This window comes from Orycteropus afer, unplaced genomic scaffold, assembly GCF_000298275.1.
Source record: "Orycteropus afer afer isolate SDZICR_OR568_19922 unplaced genomic scaffold, OryAfe1.0 scaffold00083, whole genome shotgun sequence".
Taxonomy (NCBI): Eukaryota; Metazoa; Chordata; class Mammalia; order Tubulidentata; family Orycteropodidae; genus Orycteropus; species Orycteropus afer.
This window is the reverse complement of record NW_006921670.1, coordinates 130191-141157: the sequence shown is the minus strand read 5'-3', so window position 1 is coordinate 141157 and position 10967 is coordinate 130191.

Genomic DNA, 10967 nt, shown 5'->3' with positions numbered 1-10967 from the left:
TTCCACAAAGTGGCTGGTAGGGTTGAACCACTACCCTCCTGGTTAGCAGTCAAATGCCTTAGGCACTGTGCCACCAGAGCTCCTTATAGAGTTTTCAGCGGCTGATTTTTCAGAAGGAGAATGCCAGGCCTTTCTTTTAAGGCACCTCTGGATGGCCTCAAACCTCCAACCTTTTGGTTAGCAGCCTAGTGCATTAACCCTTTGCACCACAGGGGCTCCAACTTCTATTCCTTTTACAGATGATGATAGTGAGCTCAGAGAGGTCAGGTGCCTTATCTGAAGTCACACAGCCCAAGTGGCAGAACCGGCTTTGGGGCCAGGCCTCCTCAGCTGGGCTTGTCCTACATCACGTGACTCCAGCCCAACACAGAGAAATATCCCTTCTCCATCTGCTTTTCCCTGTGGGAAGCTGCCCCTTCCTAAAGGGCTCAATCAGAAGCCACCTTCCCTCTTGAAGTTTGCCTGCTCCCTAAGTAGAAGGCACACTCCTCCCTTTGAGACTTGAACCCTCAGCACCTCTTTGTCCTTTCACTGATGGTCATGCTCCCCGGTGTCAGGCGCTGTGCGGTGCTGGGGGAGCGCGCGGCCCCTGCCCTCCCTCCAGGAGCTTGTGCTACAATGCAGATGGCATCAAGGCAGCCAGTAGAAACTCAAAACTCTTCTGGAAGCAGTCAGGCTGGGGATCTAGTGAGACATGGTGACAGAAGAGAGGATCGCAGGGGCGGAGGGAGGTCACTGCCTTCACCAGGGGCGTCAGAGAAGGCCCCTTGAGGAATGACAGTTTTGCCGAGAGCAAGTGAGTAAGAAGGAGATGTGGTGAGAGAAACTGGGCCGAGTGGACCAGACAGCAAGAACAGCAGCGGTGTGAAGACCTGAGGTGGGAACGCCCCACCATGCTGGAGATTAGAGAAAACGTGCTGAGTGAGGCACAGCACTCTCACCTGTCCTGTTTCCTGACTTGAGAAGCTCCTGTTGTTGGGGATCAGCTCCTGGCTCCCTGTATCTGCCTCACCGGGTTGGGCCTGTTCCTTTGTTAGTTTTGGCTGAGTTGGATTCAATGGCAAGACATTTGATCGCCCCCTAGTGCCAGCTCTGGTCACTGACATTAGTAATTAGTATCTTCAGAGCTTGACAGATGAATACTGCTGGGAGGGACAAGTGAGCCCCTGGTGAACTTGAAGGTTAGCAGCTGTGACAGGGGAATGAAGGAGGACCTTGGGCCTGAGAACGTGAATCTTGACTGAGCCCTGGAGGCTCTGAAAAGTCACTTCACTTCTCTGGGCCTCAGTGTTCCCCTCTGTAAAATGCAGATAATAACCCCAGTTTAATTAAGTTGCTGTGAGACAGAGCCCAGCTCACTCCGAGGGCCCAACCGTGTTCGCTTCTCTGAGCTGCATGGAAATGAGCCCGTGTTTAGATCTCTCTAGGGCCATACTTGGTCCCCCTGGGATGGCGGCAGGACGGGCATGGTCGTCCTTGAACCTGGCTGCTCATCAGAACCATGACAACTGGTTTCTCACCCCAGACCTCCAAAGTCAGAAATGCCAGGGCAGGGCTCTGGGAATCTGGGCTTCTTTTTAATTCTGTGGGAGATCCTGATGGGCAGTGTGGGAATGACTACCAAGTGGCTCAGGTCCAAAGTCAGACAGACCTGGGTTTGAATGCTGGCTCTGCCTCTTGCTAGCTGTGTGACCCTGTGAAAACTGCTGAACTCTGCAGCTCGGTTTCCTCATCTGTAGAATGGGGATGATGATAATACGCACTGTTCTGGTTCCCTACTGCTGCTCTGACAGGAATATACCACAAACGGGATGGCCTTAACAAACAGGAGTTTATTCTTACAATTTGGAGGCTTTAAGTCCAAGTTCAAAGTGCCAGTCTCTAGGGGCTGGGTGAAAGCCCCTCAACCTTGGGGTCCAGCTCTGCCTTCTGCTCCTGGCCCACTGAAGCTGGAGGCTTTTCTTCACTCAGACAGCTGCTGGCTGCGGAGGCTGAGAAGTCCCAAGATTGGCAAGTAAAAAGGCACAGTCCTGATGTTCCCAAACCACACAGCAGGCCATTAACTTCAGTCCGTCATAAGTCCCAAGGTCAGCAGAGCATAGCAGGTTGCTGAGCAATGGCACAGCTACATGCAGGGTCCAAGCGTTCCATAGGCTAAAGACCATTCCCAAGGCTCCTACTTATATATGGGAAGCAGACCACATACCCAAAGGCAGCTACTCAGCTGCTTACAGTAGATTCCACCATGGAGTTGATTGCCAGTCTCATCATGGGGAATAACTACCACCAGCTGCCCAGCCTCTCAACCAGTTCCAGCCAAGGTGACACACAAACTGAACTACCACACGCACCTTAAAGATTATTGTCAGAGATAAAGAAGAAATGAATATAAAGGACTTGGAACAATATCTGGCATTTGACCAACAGTCACAAGAATCCTACAGTTATTACTATAAACAATAATTTGTGAGTGGCGTGATATCACAAGGCAAAAGACATGATAGGCCCATCATTTCCCATCTCACTTCATTCATTCCCTCCCTTGTGCACTCATTCCATTGCTCCTTCCTGCAGCAGACACACTAACTGAGGGAAAGCTCTGTGCTGGGAGCGTGGCCGGCCTCCTTCGACCTCTGCGCCTCTGACTTACCTTCCTTTGTCATTTCCTCTTGCAGAATTCTCCACTCTGGTGGCTGAAAGCTAAGAGGCTCTGACTGCCCGGACTTCGCCTCCCTGCCCTGAACACCCAATCCCAGCCCCCTCGCCGCCCCCTGCGTTTCTGTTCAGTTTGTTTATGTTATTTTTTACTCCCCCCATACCCCTACAGCCCTTGAATGATACCATTCTTCTGGAAAAATGCTGGAGAAATAATAAAGGCTGTACCCACTGGATTCTGCCTACGTGAAAGGACATAGGGATGGTGGGCCCTGGACCCTGCCTGGTCTTCTCAGACATACCTGGGTGGGCAGGGTTGGCAGGATTCAGACAGCTGAAGAGACTGGGTGGAGGGACACTTACGAACTCCTCCTCCAAGCTTGATTCTGAGTGTTGTACTCTGGACCTACTCTTGCCACCATCCCCAGAAGGTAGGTGATGAAACTGCCATTTAACAGATAAAGAGTCTAAGGCTTGGCAGGTGAAGTGACGTGTCTGAGCCACACAGTGAGGACTTGTTGGAACTGAGATGTGAAACTCAGGTCTGTGGATGGATGGATGGATGGATGGATGGGTGGGTGGATGGATGGATGAAGACATGTTGAGACTCCTTTTGACACAAATGACAGAAACTTAACTCAGTAACTTAATCAATAAAAGAAGAAAGGGCTTAATTGGTTTATGTGCCAGGAGTAGGTTTTCAGGAAAGTCCCTGGGAGGTACAAACCATCTGAGCCGGACTACTAACCTAAGGAGTTCTGGTGGCATAGTGATAAGACAGCTGCTAATCAGAAGATTAGCAGTTCAAACCCACCAGCTGCTCTGTGGAAGGAAGGTGGGGCCATCTACTTCCATAAACATTTACAGCCTTGGAAACCCAATAGGGACGTCATCTCGATGGCAGTGCGTCTGGCTTTTGGCGGTCTGCAGAAGAAAGGCCAGGAGATCCACTTCCATAAGGATCGCAGACGAGCGAGCCCAGTGGAGCTGTTCCACTCTGCCACAGGGGCGTCCCAGGAGTTGGAATTGACCAATGGCACCCAGCATGGTTTGGTCGTTAGGTCTTCCGGAACAGCTGCATCAGGGGCTTGAGTGACAGCATCAGCCATGTCTGAGCACCACTTTCCTTTATGCTGGCTGCATCGTCTGGCAGGCTCTCCTCTGGTGATGGCCGGATTTCCCAGCAGCTCAAGGAGTACATTCTGGAACACCAGCAAAAGGAAAAAGAGAGCCTCTTTCCCTAGCTCCGTCAATATTAGCAGATAGGAGCTCTGGTGGCATAGTGCCTAAGGCACTTGACTACTAACCAGAAGGCTGACGGTTCAAACCCACCAGCCACTCCTCGGAAGGAAGATGGGGCAATCTACTTCCGTAGTGATACTGCTTCGGAAACCCAAGGGGGGTCACTATGAGTCGGATCGACTCCATGGCAATGAGTCTGCAGTTTTTGTGATTTTTTCAAGATTTATTGCATTTATTGGGCACTTACTCTGTGTGTTGAGCCCTTTGCATGATTCTGTCTGCAAGACAATCCTAAGAAGTGTGTACTTTAACCATCCCCACTGTGCAGCTAAGGAACTCTGGTGGCTCAATGCGTAAGGCATTTGGCTGCTAACTAGAAGGTTGGCAGTTCAAACCCATCGGCTGCTCCTTGGAAGGAAGATGAGGCAATCTATTTCTGTAAAGATTTACAGCCTTGGAAACCCAATGGGGATCACTAGGAGTTGGAATCCACTGGCTGGCAGTGGGCTTGGTTTTTGGGTTTTGTGCAGCTGAGGAAACTATGGCACTGAGAAGTTACATAGTTTGCCCAAGGTCACACCCAACCCCACAAGTCCCCTCCAGAGCCTGTGCCCCTCCCTGGATCAATTATGGTGGCGAGAAGTTGGGTGCCCTAACTGGGTCGTGCCCATCGGCAGGAACACAGCACGCTCATGGCCTGAGAGGAGGCGTGTCCCGGTGGAAGTGCTGGCAGGATACAGGGCAGGCCTGGGGAGGGCTATCTCAGAGCTCCCTGCTGTGGGAACTGGAGCGGTGTTCTCTTCTCAGATGTTGGGAGCCCCCAGACCCTTTCACTGGGCTCTGATATATTGCCCTGGCCAGGGCCATCAGTGAAGGCTTTCACTAAAGTAACACCTGGGCAGGATCCAGGCTAAGGGGCGGGATGGACAGGCCACCTTGCAGGGTGTCAGCTAGGCATTACAAGCAGGGGCCAGGCCTGGGAGGGGACTTGGGACCAGAACTGGGAATTAGGCCAAAGTATCAATAAGGCCCCAGAAGGACCACCCTCCTGTGGGTTCAGTCATGCACTCCTGAAGTCTGCTCCCAAAAGCTGCAGGTAAGCAGAGTGAGTGGGAGTGGGTCAGATGGGTAGAAACGTGTGAATGTGTATGAGCAAGTGACAAGGTGTGTGAGCATGCATACATACATGCATGTGTATGTGTGAACACATGTGCACACATGCTCACAACAAGTCAGGACCTGGGCAAGCCAGGTTTTTCTGTGGAGCCCAAGGGGGCCCACTTTTGGACACTGTGGGAGGGGCAGGGGAGTGGGAAAGATAAAGAGGGAGCCCCCATCATGGAAAGTGTCCGAAGCTGGGCCCCATGTGAAGGATGGGCTGGGAGTCGAGGCTGGGAGCATCCCACCCAGAATCCAGAACACGCAGTCTGGACAACATCTGTCGATGCTCAGTGGCCTGCGGTGGCCCTCAGGGGCCCACAGTGCTTCTATCTCACACCCAAATGACAGCCCACACATTACAATTCAGACACAGGGCATCACACAGTGCAACGACAGCAAGCCAGGCCTGGGCAAGCAGGACCATTCATTCAACCCCTGTAGGTGACTCAAGATAATGGTCCAGGCCCCCATTTCTAAAAGACTTGCCCAGAGCCTGGGCAAGACGAGGAGGAAATGGCTCCCCTGGCTGGTGGGAAAAGGCCTAAGACTCCTGTGCGGTGGTTAAAGTGCTTGGCTGCCAACCAAGAGGTTGGCTATTCAAACCTATCAGGTCCTGCCCCAAGAAAGATGAGGCAATCTGCTTTCATAAAGATCACAGCCTTGGAAACCCTATGGGGCAGTTCTGCTCGAGTTCTCCTATAGGATTGTTATGAGTCAGAATTGACAGCAACAGGTTTTAAACCACACCATCTCATTTTCTTCTTTTAACCACTGTGTGTGTGTGGGGGGGGTGCTGCCTGAATGGCACAAACGGCTAAGCACTTTGACTACTCACTGGAAGGTTGGTGGTTCAGACCCACCCAAGGGAACCTCAGAAAATGGGCCTGGTGATGACCTGCTTCAGAAAGGCCACAGCCTTGGAAACCACGTGGAGCACAGGTCTAGTATGCACACTGGGGTGGTCATTAGTCAGAATCCCTGCTGGAGCAGTTAACATGATGCAATTAACAACCACATGATGGTAGGAGGAGCTCCTGGATGGTGCAAGGACGAGCTCCGCTGCTAACTGAGAGGCTGGAGGGTTGAGTCCACCCACAGGCACCTCGGAAGAAACCCTGGCAATCTACTTCCCAAAGATCATGGCCATTGACAACCCTACAGAACACAGCTCTACTGTGACTCACATGGAGGCACCACAAATCAGCGTCAACTCGACAGTTGTAGGTACGATTATTAACCCCTTTCACAGGGCACATTTACGCTCAACGAGAAAGGCTGCCAGTGAGAACCCACCTGAGAGTGCAGCGGAAAAAAAGGGCTCGGGGTCCGTTTCTGTGAGGCATTCTATCCAAGAAAACCCTGTGGAGCATTTCTCCCCTGCCACGCATGGGGTCACCCTGAGTCAGAACTGACACAGCAGCAACAGGTTTGGTTTGCTACAGATAAGAAAACCAAGGTCCCCTGGGGACACACAGCCAGTAAGGGACAGAGTTGGAGTGACAGGTGGGGCTGAATGACCCAGAGCCAGGATCTTCACCAGCAGCTGGTGTGACAGAGGAGGGACACCTTGCCCTGAGGTGCAGGGGACAGTGGTGATCAAGGAAGGCATAGTAACCAGGTGGTATCTATGGGGACATGGCTGTCATTCACCAAGCACTGTCCTCTGACCGCCTATCCAGTTCGCCCGCCCTCTCTACCTCGCCTGAACCCAAGCCCCATGACCCGACAGAGCCAGGTAGCCTGGTGCTCACACGCATGAAGAGACTCAGTTTGGACTTTGGGCATCTCTTCAACTGATGCTAAACCTCCAGTCACTGTTAGTAACTCAGGTTTGTCAGTTTGATAGACCGGGACCTTCACCACATGAAGGTGCCCTCAGACACTTGTACATATTCCCACAGAAGCCTCCTAGCTCGTCTCCCAGCCTCCCATCCCTCCTCAATCCACTCCCCACACAGAGACCAAGGGCACTCCCCAAAAACCTAGATCAGATCCCACGCCACTCTCTTCCCTAAAGTGCTCTGTGGCTGCCGGCTGTATAGGATGAAGGCCTGGACCAGGCTTGGCCTCCCAACCTCTGGGGCGGCCCAGTGCCTTTCCTGCCTCCCTCCATCTTGGCCCTCCCCCTCAGCCCCTCCGTCCTCCCTCCAGGCCTCCCCAACACAGTCCCTCGGCCTGGACCACTCTGCTCTCCAGCCCTCCCAAGACCCTCTCCACTTCATTCAATCCTACCCTCCCTCAGCAAAGCCACCCCAGTGCACACCCCTAGCCAGGCCAGGACCCCTGAGCCCCCCTGCTAATGTGGATCACAGTTGAAATAATAAAATAAAATAAAAAATTAAGATTTTTTTTTTTTTTTTTTTTGCAAGGATCTAATCAAGTCCACCTCTCCCCAGACTGTGAGATGCATGAGGGCAGGGCCATGTTTGCTGTTCTGCCTGGGCCCCCAGGGCCTGCTCACTGATGCCGAATCAGTGAGTCTGGACCAAGCTCCAGACTGGGCAGGGAGGGGTGAGCCTGTAATAGTACAGACAGATTAGAATTTCTGGGAGATGGTTCTGTGTTCTAATGTCACAACCTGGGCTCCATATTAGTTTTGTTCGATTTAAACACTGCCTTATTCTACTACTTGTAGCCATAATCACGTAAGAATCCTGCCCCGGCAACCACTTTCCTAAGATCATAAAACCAAGACGGGAACAGCTGACAGGACAGAGCAATCGCATTCCTCAGACCTGAGACCAAGGAAGGGCTGCCGCAAAGGAAATAACGCAAACGGAGATTTCCTGCTTCGATGGCATTTCCCAGTAACAGGCCATTCTTGAGACGTCTTCTAGCCACTACCTGTGGTCAGCGTTAACCAGTTTTGGAGCCTGTACACTCCTGCCCTCCTTTACCACCTGATGAAATAAGATGGCTGACCCAAGATGAGACCAAGACTCAAACCAAGAGCAAACAGTGTAACATACCTGCACAGAAGAAGTTGTGGTAACCATGTAGGAACATACAAACTTCATCTTAGAAAGGGACTGTGTTCGCACCTAGCCTGAAGGAAGTTGAGGTCTATCTTAGGAATTTATTATACCCTTCTTCCACTTCCTGACTTTCTCAAAAGGGTCAGGATTTTATGGATACCTCCCTGCATAAGGTCTTTTGAAATCATGTACCCCATGGCCTTAAAAACTACTATAACACCCCCTAGCCCGTAAGGCTTGGGGAGACACACATGGCGTTGCCTCTGGCCCCATGTCTCCACCTTGCAAGGTTACTATCCCCTTATTAAACTTCTCTCTGATCTGCAGCTGACTTTCTAGTCGTTATTCTGGAACTCGGCCTGTGACAAGCCCTGTCATGACACAGATGTGGTCACTGGGGTCCAATGTGGCCAGTGACCACTCATGGCTACACAGAGAGTTCAGAACAGAGTGGGAACTTGAGCCTGGTTCAGTTTCCCTACCCTCACTGCAATGCATTGTCCACAGGAACCTAACTCAGCAGAGAGAGGGACACAGGCTGGGGTGGGTGCAGGAGAAGGGGCCTTTTCTGCCCAGCACACCCTCTGCAGGCCATCACCACCACTTACATCCACCAGCCCAGCTGTCCATCCATTACCCTAACGCCTTGTCACTACTACCCTCCGCGGCCTCCCTCTTGGTCTTCTCATCAGCTGGCCCCTTCCCTCCCTTTCCTTCATTGTTATGCTCAGAGGGGCCCCTCCTTATCTCTGTCCCCCTGCTGTCTGTGAGTGGCTGGGCACAGAGTGGGGGAATGTGGGCCTGGGAGGAGGAGTAGGCAAATCGGTCCCTGAGTGGCTTTTGATAAGTAGAGAGGTGGCAGCGTGGGGGAGACACTGTACAGCCGGATGATGAATGGTCAATCACTTGCACCTCAGGCTGACCATGTGTCTGGGAGCTGGAGGGGGGAGGTGCAGAGAAGGGGGGAGGAGGAAGGAGCACAGTAAGGACAGAGGATCAGAGCGGGCTGGCTGCATGGGAAAGCTGGGGCTGGGACGCAGTCCTCTCTCAGCCGTGGGCTTGGACAAGATGACCCTGCAGGTTCCGTGCAGGCTCCAGCTTTGGGACTCACGGGCCTGGGTTCAGTTCTGCTTCTTCCTCTTTTGAGCAGCTACCATGGTCAGGCACTGTGTGCACTGTTGTTAATGCTGGGTGGCGTCGAGTTGGTTCCCACTCAGAGCGACCCCACACGACAGAGTACAACTGCTCCACAGGGTTTGATTGATTTGTAATCTTTAAGGAGGCAGCTCACCAGGTCTTTCTCCCCAGAGCTGCTGGGTGGGTCTGAACCCCCAACCTTTCAGTTAGCAACTGAGTACTTAACTATTGTGCCAATAGGGCTGCTTTGTACATACTGTTGCTATTGTTGTGTGTCATCAAGTCAATTCTGACTCATATAAACATTGTGTTGTTGTTAGTTGTCAAGTCAGTTCCAACTCACAGAAACCCCATGTACAACAGAGCAGTCCTGCACCGCCTCACAGTCCTTGCCAGGCTTGAGCCCACGGTGGTAGCCACGGTGTCAGTCCATCTCATTGAAGGTCTCCCCCTTTTTCGATGACCCTCTACTTCACCGGCATGATATCCTTCCCTCTCTAGGGTCTGGTTCCCTCTGATATCATGACCAAAGTGTAAGACACGAAGTCTGGTCATCCTTCCAAGGAGCATCCCACTGTACTTCTTCAAAGGTAAATTTGTTTGTTCTTCTGGCAATTCATGGTATTTTCAGCATTCTTCACCAACACCACAATCCAAAGGCATCAATTCTTCTTGGGTCTTCCTTATTCATTGTCCAGCCTTCATATGCATATGAGGCTATTGAAAATACCATGGCTTGGGTCAGATACATCTTAGTCTTCAAAGTGACATCTTTGCTCTTTAACACTTTAAAGAGGTTTCTTTGTAGCAGATTTGCTACAATCATTTGATTTCTTAACTGCTGCTTCCATGGGCGTTGATTGTGGATCCAAGTATAATGAAATACTTAACAACTTCAATCGTTTCTCCATTTATCATGATGTTGTTAATTAATCCCTTTGTGAGAATTTTCATTTTCTTTATGTTGAGGCATAATCCATACTAAAGGCTGTAGTCTTTTATCTTCATCAGCAGTCCAATAACATTTTTTATCCTCATCACAGTCCTCCAGTGAAGAGCACAGTCTATATTGCAGATGAAAATGAATAAATAGGTAAGGTTCAGGAAGGTTAAGTACCACACAGCTAATAAGAAGGAAAACAGTAAACATTTATTTTTTTTCTGCCAATAAATCATTTTCAAGTGGTGCTGAGCACTTCTGTGGTGTTACCTCACTCTTCCAAACCTTCCACCTCCTCCTCTCCCATTGGAACTGCAGCACCTATTACAGACCCTGTCTCCCATAGCAAAGTCCCCATGCCCCTGATGGAGCCCCATAGAGACAGCACTCCAGGAAGATTGAATTCGGTGAACCTGACATTCAGGTTTATATAGAAAAGTCGAGGGGAGGCCCAGCCACATAAGATGGAAGCCTGGTGCTCCCTGTCCACTCCATGTCCTTCGCTGACTCAGCCAAGAAGGGCCAGGCAGCCAGCCTGGACACCAAGGCAGGTCACAAAGTGCCCTCAGCCGACTTACCTCCATTTCTGTTCTTCCAGTTCCTCTCAGGGGAGTCATACTGGGAAGTGGTAGAGGAAAATGGGTCTGCACTTGGGACCTTATGAAGGTCAGATGTGGGGCGCGGGTGGGCCCAGGACGGACTGCCCCATGCAGTGTGGCGCTCAAGCCCACAGGACCCTCATTGTTCTGCAGATAAGGAAATGGAGCCCGTTTTCTGAGCCCACTCCTCTGCCTGGTGGAGGAGAGCCAGGATCGACGCTGCCAGGAGCCTCATCCACACCCTGTTCATCCCTTCTG